This window comes from Egretta garzetta, unplaced genomic scaffold, assembly GCF_000687185.1.
Source record: "Egretta garzetta isolate BGI_Z169 unplaced genomic scaffold, ASM68718v1 scaffold557, whole genome shotgun sequence".
In the NCBI taxonomy this organism is placed as follows: Eukaryota; Metazoa; Chordata; class Aves; order Pelecaniformes; family Ardeidae; genus Egretta; species Egretta garzetta.
In genome coordinates, this window is record NW_009260264.1 from 1,842,378 (window position 1) to 1,852,819 (window position 10,442).

Below are 10,442 nucleotides of genomic sequence, written 5' to 3' on the forward strand. Positions count from 1 at the left end.
GGCTGTTTTCTTTCCCCTCGTTTTAGCCCCCTTTTGGGCATCCACGAAAACAGCCGAGGGGTTTGGGGGGGCCTGCTGTTAGCCTGAGGGGTTGGTTCAGGGGCCGGCCCGTTCGCATGAAGGCTGGTGCCAAATGTTCGTGTGTCCCTTGGTGCTGACAGTGCCTGGCTCTGCCACCCCTCCGGTAGCCTTTCAGCCCTCCACGGGAAGCACCACCCCGAGACCCTTGTCTGTGTGGAGTGCAGAGCAGACAAACAGTGAAATGGCAGAGTCCATTTTAGGACTACATATATGAAAGCTAACCAGAAAACCCCAAAAAATGAAGGGGGATCTTGTTCTCTCTCAGGAGTTTTGGTATTTGTCATAACCACAACCTAAAGCAAAGGCTGGAAAATGCCAGCACGAGCATAACGAACGGCCTTAGCAACGGGTAGGCCATCGGCTGGGGGGGGTAAGGGCGGGGGGGGGGGGGGGGGGCAGCGTTGACATGGGATTTAGCAGTAGCAGGCTGACATTATAAAAAAGGGAGAGCAGATCTTTCTTATTTGACAGAGTGGGATAGTGAATCATGTACTTGCAGTGGTATTTAACGCATAGATAATGCCGGTTATGGGGTTCAGCCTGAAACAGCCAAGAAACTGTTTGGGGCTGAATCTGCTTTTCATGAGTGTGAAAAGAATTCTACGTTCCCCTTGTCTTTCGTGGTACTTTACTCCATACACCTGATGTTACAATAGCCCCTTTCTCATATTAGATCATTTTCCCTCTGAAACCTGCAGTTCTTTTTTTCCTGGCTTGTTACAATATGTATACTGATGAGCTTATTTTCTGAAAGGCTACGTTGCCACCGCTTAATCTCCATTACTCATAAAGATCCTCGTGGTGTATTTCTCAGGAATAAAGTGTACGCAAAGATGTGATGGTGCTTACTGCTCCGTGTAAAACCGGGGTCGAAGCAGTGTGATTGTGAGATAGTCCATGACGCCGCCTTTGCCGTAACGGAACAAAGCAGCATCTTTTACTGTCACACTGGAAAAGTGTGACAGTGTTTCTGTCATGAGCTATTTGTAACAGGTTTCATTTCCCAAACAGCAGAATTCTACAGAGTAACACAGAATTCCCCTGAGTAATAGTTTGCTTTCATACTAGTATGCTTACGCGTGGTTTTTTTTACCTAGTTACTGTTCTCGTGTATGTGTCACGCATAGAAATTGCATTTAGCGGGACTGATGACTCACTGCTTCTGTCTAACAGTCCTGAAATTGAGAAAATGGACCCAATTTAATGCTGGCAAAAGCAAGAGGAAACCCAGTGGTTTCAGCAAAGCTATGCCTCCTTGCGCTCGCTTGCTCTACGGATGAATTTGGCTGCCTGTTTGTTTTCAGATGACTGTTTTGCAGTAGCAGCGAGGTAATCACAGCTATTGCTGTGCAGCACCATGCCAGAAATGTTGGAAATGATGTTGAAGGGCTGGGCTTACCTACATCCCACTCATAGCCATGCCACAGGGGGCCAGCTGTCCCGTCTGAGGTCCGAGATGCACTGCATGGCGTGACAAGCTTGGGTAGCTCACTTGATAGGTTTCAGATAAGACAAAGAGAAAGAAAGTCCCAGGACCCTCAGTCAGTTCATGGAGTTAGGGGTACGCCGCTTGCCTAAAAGCACCTGTTCTGTGGTCCTCTGTTTCCAGTTGTTGGGTCCGTGATAGCCCTTAACAGATGAAGAGCTGTGGCAGATGTGAAGTGGGAGTGCTGTTTCTAGGCTGAGGTGCCCGTGGCGTTTCAGCGTGTGTTCTGTAGCACCTGGTGTGCTCAAAGCGCTGCGACTGGCCGCGGCGGTGAGCGCAAGGTGAGCGCAGCCAGCAGCCGCCTGTGAAAAATTCAGTTTAAGTAACATTTTCATCATCTCACGTGGGCTCTGTTAGAATCGTGTTTTTCAGGCAGAAATCAACTGCCTTAATCTTGAGATTGCTGTGTCTCCCTGTCTCACTGGTGCCGACACCTTCAGTACTGGTCTCGGCGGTCCTGGACCACCCTTAGAGGCAGTAAGTAAACTCCCCGTTCCATGCAGCTGGCATCCTACCACACACTCGAGAAGGTCTTGCTGTGGGCCTCGCCTCTGTTTCAAGGAGAATCACACAAGCAGTCGCTCCTTCTTGGCTGCTGTCACCCCACCATCATGCTCTGGACCCCTCACCAGCCACGCACTCCCGAGCCCCTGCCTTCACATCACAGCGTTTGCTTGTGGCTGGTTCAGTGTGTGCTCTGACACGAAATGGTGGGAGACCGCTACTGTTCACAGCACATCCTCCTTTCTCTAGGAGCATTATGATAATGCCAGGCTCCTAAGGATTGTATTTTTAAGCCACTTACCCTCTTTATATCTCAGCCCAGCTCAAAGAGCAGTGTGCTGCTGCTCCAGGTAGGAGTTGCCCGCCTGGGGAGTTCGCTTACAGTTCCCTGGGGGAGAACTGGTGCCGTGCACAGCTCGCTCTGACCGAGGTGCTCGCTGTCCTCAGAGCTGCTCTGTAAGGACTGCCTGCTGTCATCTAAAGGGGACTTTATCATCGTCACATTTATTTGCTGTAGCTCTTTATTCCACTTCCCTTTCTTGCTGCCTGCTTTATTTATTTCCCTCTCCTTTATTGTTTGTCCCTCTCCTTTTTCTGTGTGTTTCTTTCCCAGTTCCCCCTTTGCCATTGCTTCTTCCCTCTGCTTCCCTCTAACACCTTCTCCATTGTCACTCACCTCGTTCCTCCCACAGTCTTTGGCTTGTTTCTCCCTGTCTTTTCCTTTGTTAATTAGTACATTGTTGGACTTTGAGGGAAACTGTTTCATGCAACAGGGCATCGAAGAACAAGCAGCAGGTGCTGGAATAACCTTGGGTTTTGAACTTCTACCACCACTCGACACCAAAGCTGGCAGGAACAGCTTCTCTTTTTCTTTCCCTGATTAATTAGGAGAAGAAAGGTAGTGAGAAGGCAAACAAGAGTGGGTGGTGATAGCAAGGGAAGAGGGCAAGCAGGGGAGGGCAGGAGAGTACAGAAGCCAGAGAGAGGAAGGTAGAAGTAATAGACTATAACGTACATCTGTGGACACCACAGGGGGAGTTTAGCAAAGCTATAGGAGTGCCGCAAACCTCCAAGGGTACCCACATGGGCCGTGCTTTGCTTTTTCTGCCCGAGACCTCCTCTCATGTCAGTCCCTTCCCTTGACGCACAGCCTCTCGTCTCTGTCCTGCTTAAATGTCCCATTGGTCTCCACAAGCCTGGCTAAAGTGCTACTGATAATGTAAATGTTCCTGCCGTCAGTCACCACCACCCCCTGAGTTTCAACAAAACAAAATAGAACAAAACCAAACCAGACCTAAAAATGAGATTTTAGTGACGGTACGGCAGAAATGTGGAAAGGCAAAGTCAGGAATGGGTAGGTAGCTACAAATAACACAGCAGAACTTACTGATAGAGCTACAGGATTGCATTTGTTTCTCTGACCCATTTTGTTGTGTTGTTCCTTGCTGGTTAGCTGATTATTTTGCAAAATCTCTGTAAAACCACAGGTAAACTAACCAAGGTTTTCTGTGTGAAAAGCAAAGGGAAGGTCAGAGTCATGTTGCTGACTTTATGATGCAGAACTGAGCGAGCTCCTAGAGTAAAAAGATATGTTGAGTAGCTCCAAGTTACTTTTTTTTTTTTAATTAGCCTTTTTTCCTCCTGACAAGAAATTTGTTTTGTTTTCCTTTTGGTCCAGCTTCCTATATGCATTTACATGAGGTTAATGAGGAGAGTTCAAAAGTTGCCTTTATATAGAAAACAGTGTTTCTGAAAGAGACTCTTTATAAGTCGTAAATAAAGTACAGAAGGCATAGATCTCATGTAAAGAGAAAAACAGATACTTCCTTTTCAGAATTTCCTTAGCGCGTCACAAAATGAAGAATAGAGTCCTTGTAGTTTCAAGTCTGTTAAAACTGTGGCCGGGTGCAGTTGGATACTGCTGCTCTTTCAAGGACCACATGACAACAGGTTACTGAAGGCAGAATCTCCTAATCCAAAAAGAGTTTGTGATATGCTCGGTTTAGCGACCTACTTGTGTTCCACATAACCTAGAGGCAAGATTAACTCTTGGCTGGTTTTAGGCATGACATTGGGTTTTTTTTTCTTGTAGGACTCACTGACATGGGAAATACATATGGTCACTTGTTTCTTCCCTTCCCATCAATACAGGGATCTAATATGGCAGAATCCTTGCTGCTGCTTTTTTTTTTTCTGCAATTGCATCAATTAAACAGAAACACAAAAAGTCTCTGTTTTTCATTTTATGTGAGACGGATGTAGCACTGAACTCGATGGGGGTTTTCAATGCTGCAAGTACAAAAGCACAAAGTCCGCTAAAACCGAATGTAAACAAAGTCATATAAACATACAAATGGAACAGCAAGTTCTAGGGTTTTAAGGCATTCTTAAAACAGCAAATGTACAATAACAAACCTTTCATCAGAAAATCACCTTTAGGAGCAACGTCTGTGGGAAGTGCTGAAAACAAGTATCAGGAATACTGGGGGCTGCCTCCTCTGCTCACTCTGTTAGAGATACAGATGCTGTTAGTTGGGTAAAGCTATCCCCCCAAAAAAGAAATACAAACCAAAAAGTCCATGACAAATGTGGGGCTCTTCTAGCTGCTCCTAGAGTGAACAGTCATACCCCCCTGTGCATCAGCAGCGATTCTAATGTCATTTCTTTATTTTTCCTTGTTTCTTTGGTTTTCCAGCCTTCAATGCCTCATCTTGTAGTTTATATTTATTTCGAGGACAGTCATTTTTCTCCTGGTAAATATGACTGAATGACTAAGCTGTTTACTCACCATCTCAAAGAAACAGCAAGTGACTCCTTAACTACTGCAACCTAACTGCAAACCTCAACGTCACTGTAAAAAGAAGTAACTTTTATATGAAGAAAGTGTTAAAATCAGATTTGCTAATCCGTTATTAAGATAAAATGCCTTCGGGTAACGTATTTTAGAGAATTAGACAATGCCTCTGTCCGGTTTTGCTTGAGAATAGAAAGTGCCAAAGTTTTTATCCTGCTTAAAGGCAAATACCCTCTGCTATGCCACCCACATGTACCCAGTCTGTTGGAAAACTAGAACTATGTATTCCTTTAGGATTGAGAACATAATTCTTTGCCTGTCAGATTATTCTGACAAATTACATTATAATTACTTCCTCATTAATTACTGTGACAAATGTTGATCTAAAGAGAACAGGGAAGGATGTCTTTCATTTAAAATCATCAAAATGTGAACAACTGAGATTTCCTCTGAACGCTTTAACCTTCACTCATATTTGGGCATGCTAACATGTTCATTCCTACTGCGTATAAGCAGAGAGAGATTTCCAGCACCTGTCTCTTTCACATATGACAGTTTTATTTCCTTTTGACCATCTTTAAAACAGCATTTTTTCTGCTTCCAAGCAGATAGTTTTCTCTCTGATAGCATGAGGCATGATCCATAAAGGATGAAAAAAATAGATGCTCTTGTTCTGAGAAGTTGTTCTGAGAAGTGTAACAAAAGCACTTATAGTGGAATATATGGCATTCCTAGAGTGCAAGGTCCTCAAGGAAGGTAAAGAACAAATAACAATTCCAACCTCTGTGGCAAAGCACGAGAGATGGGAATAATCTGCAGCCTGAAAAGAAACTTACTTTCCTTTCAAAGCAAGAGCGGTATTGGACAGGAATTGCCTCTCTTCAGGGTCCAGCTCCTGCTTTGAGTTCATTTGTGGCCACTTGCAGTCTCGCCCTAAGCATCGGGCTTGGCGTAGCTGGGTGACAACCTGTGCTTTATCCCATCACCGTATGAATGCTATGGTTGCTCGTGTGAAGAAGCAGCAGAGGAAAGAATTGCACACATGACTCAAAGGCACTTTGTGATCAGATTTGTAAATCTCACTGCAGCTTGGTTAAGGCGTTGGAGTGGAGTTGTTTTCTTCCCTCGAAGAGACTAGAGTAACGGTTCCAACCTGCAGCAGAGAATGAAATCCGTGATGTTTGGGTAACTGATCTGTTTGTATGCAGATCGTGTTTGTACCAGAATGTCCCTGAGAGCAGGAGAATAACCTGTAAAACTCTTACCCACAAGGGAATGGGGAAGCTGCATCAGGCTTCCTTTGCCCAGGGAGTTCGTAAAGTGCAATCAGATTCAAGCAGACTCAGTGCAATTCTCCAAGATCCCTTGTTATTTGCTGCAAGGTGCTGAAAGATTAGCAGAACTGCCGGTCAAATCCCAGTTGCGCAACTGTCTTGCTCTGGGACCATGGGCAAAATTGGCTGTTTGAAATCTGTACGCCTTTCTCAGAGTAGGTGAATTACTGGCGGGACTCTCATTGACTGGGACACTCCCAGGGTTTTTCCCACTGGGTGATACCTTAACATACAAGTGATTTTTCTGTGTGTGCATCTAGGAAGTGTGATCATGGCTTTTATTTTTATTTCTTTGGTACCCTTGAAAGACCTTTTGTAGCTCTGGAGAATGAGCTGACCTCTTTTGTTCCCCTAGCCTGAAAAAGGTCATATTTTGTTTAACTAACCTTTGAAAACACCAGGCCAAATTCTACTCCCACTGCACCATTCAGAATAGCTGCAGAGTAACCCTGTCTTAGGGCTCTGTAACTGAGAGCAGTATTTTACCCAAACCTTTCCACCTTCTGACTTGTAGCAAGCCTGCCTCAGTATGTCTGAGAGTGCAGACAGCCATACCTCTTCCATGCTGTAGTGTTAACTGTGTTGTAGACGGGTAGGTATTTTAACAGGAATATTCGTTCTTTGGCTCAGCTGCAGCGTAACAGAGAGAACCCAGGCTGCTAAAGTGGAGATACTTGAGTCTGAGCTGCTCTTCAAGCATTGGGCTCTCTTTTGGCTGGTGTTTTGTCATCCGGTCAACATACAATAGCAATTATATTTTCTCTGCGCTTTAAAATTGTGACTTATACCTTCCTGCTTACATCTTCTGGCGGTTTAGTTTCTAATACTTCTTCCTTCTTCAGAAGGTTCGTACTGTTTGGATGTTGTTTTTTTTTTCTATTTTAATGCCTTTGCTTTTCACTGGAATAGTGCTCTGTACCTTATAAACTAATTTTGAGGACTTCTGTCATTCTTTTTCTGTTAGATTTGGGCACAGCCTCAACACTATAGCAGACTAAATAAGCTTTGAACTAATATAATTACACAAGATTGTAAAATTTATGGAATTACTTTGTTTCTATGATTTTTCAAAGAGAAAGCTTCGAGTACAAGCCTGGATGATGTATTCATTATAAATAAGAAGAGGCAGGCTATGTGAAACTTTCTGATATTGTTTTAATAAAGACCTCCATTTTGGTTCCATTTTGACGTACTCATGCTGTGTGCTTCTTTAATACGTTACGTTCTTCCTAGCAAAGCAAGAGGTAGGGTACCTCTCACCTGTACTTCAGTGGGGCTCTGCTTCCTGAAACTTTTGGGTTTGTTCCTTTATTTTAAATTGAGGATATACATACATATATAAGGATGAAACTGAAAAAGGGCTGCTTCCAGCCATAGGCATTAGAAATTTGTTTACGCATAACAGCTGCTTGGACAAAGCTAAGTCTGTATTGTGAAAAGGGAGCTGATGAAACGAGGTGGTAGGTTTATTTCTTGTAGAGGTTTCCAGTTCGTATCAAAATCAGACCAATGTTTATTCTGACATCTGACAAAAAACCCCACACTCTTCTGGCACATGTGGCTTTTGTCTTCCGTTATCTTCACAGCAAATATAAAAAGGGAAAAAAACCCAAACCAATTCCTATTGGAGCAGAGGCAGTATCCAGAACACTGATCAGGCCATGAATGAGGATGGTGAAGGGTGGAGGACAGGGAAGATGCAGTAGAGCACTGCTTGCAGGATGCTCTAGCTGCTCTGCGGACCTTAGTTTCTAGGAATACCAATCCAGCATCTTTCTTAGAAAATACATTCCCTCAAATAATCAATAACTCAAAATTAAGTCAGTACTATCTCAAAATGGATATTAAGCAGTCTCTGTGTGTGTCCTCACTCCAGAAAAAAATCCCATAACTTCAGGCACTGTTAATACAACAGTCAGAAACTCATCAAGTTTTCTCTTAAAACCACTTCCATTTCATATTCTCATTGGTAAATCCCACAATGAGTTTCAGAACTTCATTTCTCTCATACTTAGAAGCTTTTTTTTCAATTATTTTTTTATTTCCAGGCTAAATTTCTATGTGGCCAGAGTATATCCATCTGTTCTCATGGTGATGCTCTTCTTGAGACAGAATGGCTCTTCTCTCTTGCGGGTGTTTATCTCACTGGCATAAGCAACACTCATGTCTCTCCTCTCTTTGAGTCTTCTCATGAGGGTCCATGTTCCTCTCATGCTATACTCCTAAAGCTGTTCTCTGGACCTGCTCTGATTTAGTCTTTTATGAGTTGGACATGGAAAACCATCTGCTATCCCAGACAAGGTTTCCCCATGTGCAGGGGCTGTAGTATTTCCATCTCCTTAGTGGAACAGCCTTGCCTGTGATGCTCTGCGATACCTGTCGGCTGACCATTCCATGGAGATGCTTCGTAAACATGGATTAATGGGCCCAGGTGCTGCGGTCACAACATCATGTTTGGCCACGGAGCTCCTAGCTTATATTGTCTTGTCATCACACTTCTATGACTCCTCAGAGAATCCGCTTCTTCCAGCGTGGCACTCCGGCCTCCACAGATACTGACTTCACCTGTCTCCTGTGAACAGTGAAATCCTGTCGGCTGTGCCAAGAAAACAAATTCAATTAAGTAATTCAACTGCTTCTGAGACTTATCCTTGAGGAACTCCATCAGTAACTGTATTCCCCTCTGCTTTGAGTCTGCAGGAGCAGTATCACCTCTCCTTTAGGTAGTTCCTTCAACACTGTGCAGTTCTTGAACTATTTCACATCCATACTTTCATTAGAGGAAAAAGGAAAGAAATTATAGCAGTTTTATTTGTTTAGGCTGGATGAAGTGACCTCGAAGTTCCTGCAATTTTCAGACTGTGAAGAAGGTAGCTCCTATAATACGATGAAATGTTTGATGACCTCTTCATTTTTCTCACAAGCAGCATTTAATGTCCATTCCTGTGAATCTGGCTGAAAAAAAAGCAGCATTTCCTCTGGTAGCAAATTCAGAAGACTGCTTTTTGGTCACTGTCAAGCAGAATACCTCAACCTAAGCATGACCCCTGAGGATCGAAATGCATGAGGGTTGAGTTTCAAGGATAAGAATGGAATAGGATGTTTAGTATTGCACAGGACCTCTTGTTCTTTGCTGGGTTGGGGCCTGTATTCCTGCAAAGTGTCACTCTCATATTGATTTGTGATACATCAATGTAAAAATAAAACTGGTGACAGTTGGCGTGTTCCAGAGTCCACAGCAGCATTTTGCATAAGCTTTGGGGTTTGAGTTCCATCTCCCACCACAAACCTCCACCCAGGCTGTTGCAGGGGTTGAGCTTTAAAGATTTACCATCCCCTTTAAACATTCGCCATCACAGCTCTCCCTCAGACACATCATCCGCAGCGGCTAACAATTTTAGCTGCTAGAGCTCTAAACAGAGATCACTAATGAAACTGGGGCCCAAGCCACCTGGAATATCTGGCCTGATGCCCCATATCTGAAGAGTACTGGGGACATGGCAAAGCCAGGCTCAGGGAAACCCCAGACAAGGCTGCGGGTAAGGATAATCTCACTGGGCATCTCCTCCTCTGGCTCCTCCACACCGTCTCTTGTAGGAGGACAATGCAGAAACACGGCTGTAGACTTTGCTATGGTGAGACCATGCGAACAAGAAGCTTCCTTTCCATCCAGACACAGAGGGGAAACCATCAGAGGGTTGAGGAGGGACAGAATTAAGGCTTACACCCATGTATTTAAGTAGAGACCTGGGTCACTTGGGAAGAACCTTGCGAAGTGAAAAATGAAAGTTCCCACTCTAAATAAAGAATGACAACAGAATAAGGCCTGCTGGGTGGTCATTACATTAAAGACAGTTGTCACGGTAGGGCTGCAGGTAAAGGTAAGAAGACACAGAGTCAGGCCATGAGGGGAGAGAGCAGGATGAAGGCTGCTGCTGGGGCTTTTTTGAAGCACTCACTCAAAAGTGAGTGGTCACAGCTGCCCTGAAGGACTCGAGTAGAAATTCGCTTCTAATGGGGTGAAAAAAACCTTCTTCTGAAAAGCAGCAAGAAGGTGAAGTGGGAGCTGTGTCCTCACTCCCGGGGTGAAGGAGGGGGCAGGTTTGTCCCCAGTGAGAACCGGCCGCAGGATGTGGGGTTGCCGCGCTGGGACTGCAGGCCCGGTGGCAGGCGGAGGGTGCGGGAGGGCGCTGGGGCAGGGGGGGCTCGGCGGTCCCGGGGAAGGGGAGCCGGGGGCCTATCC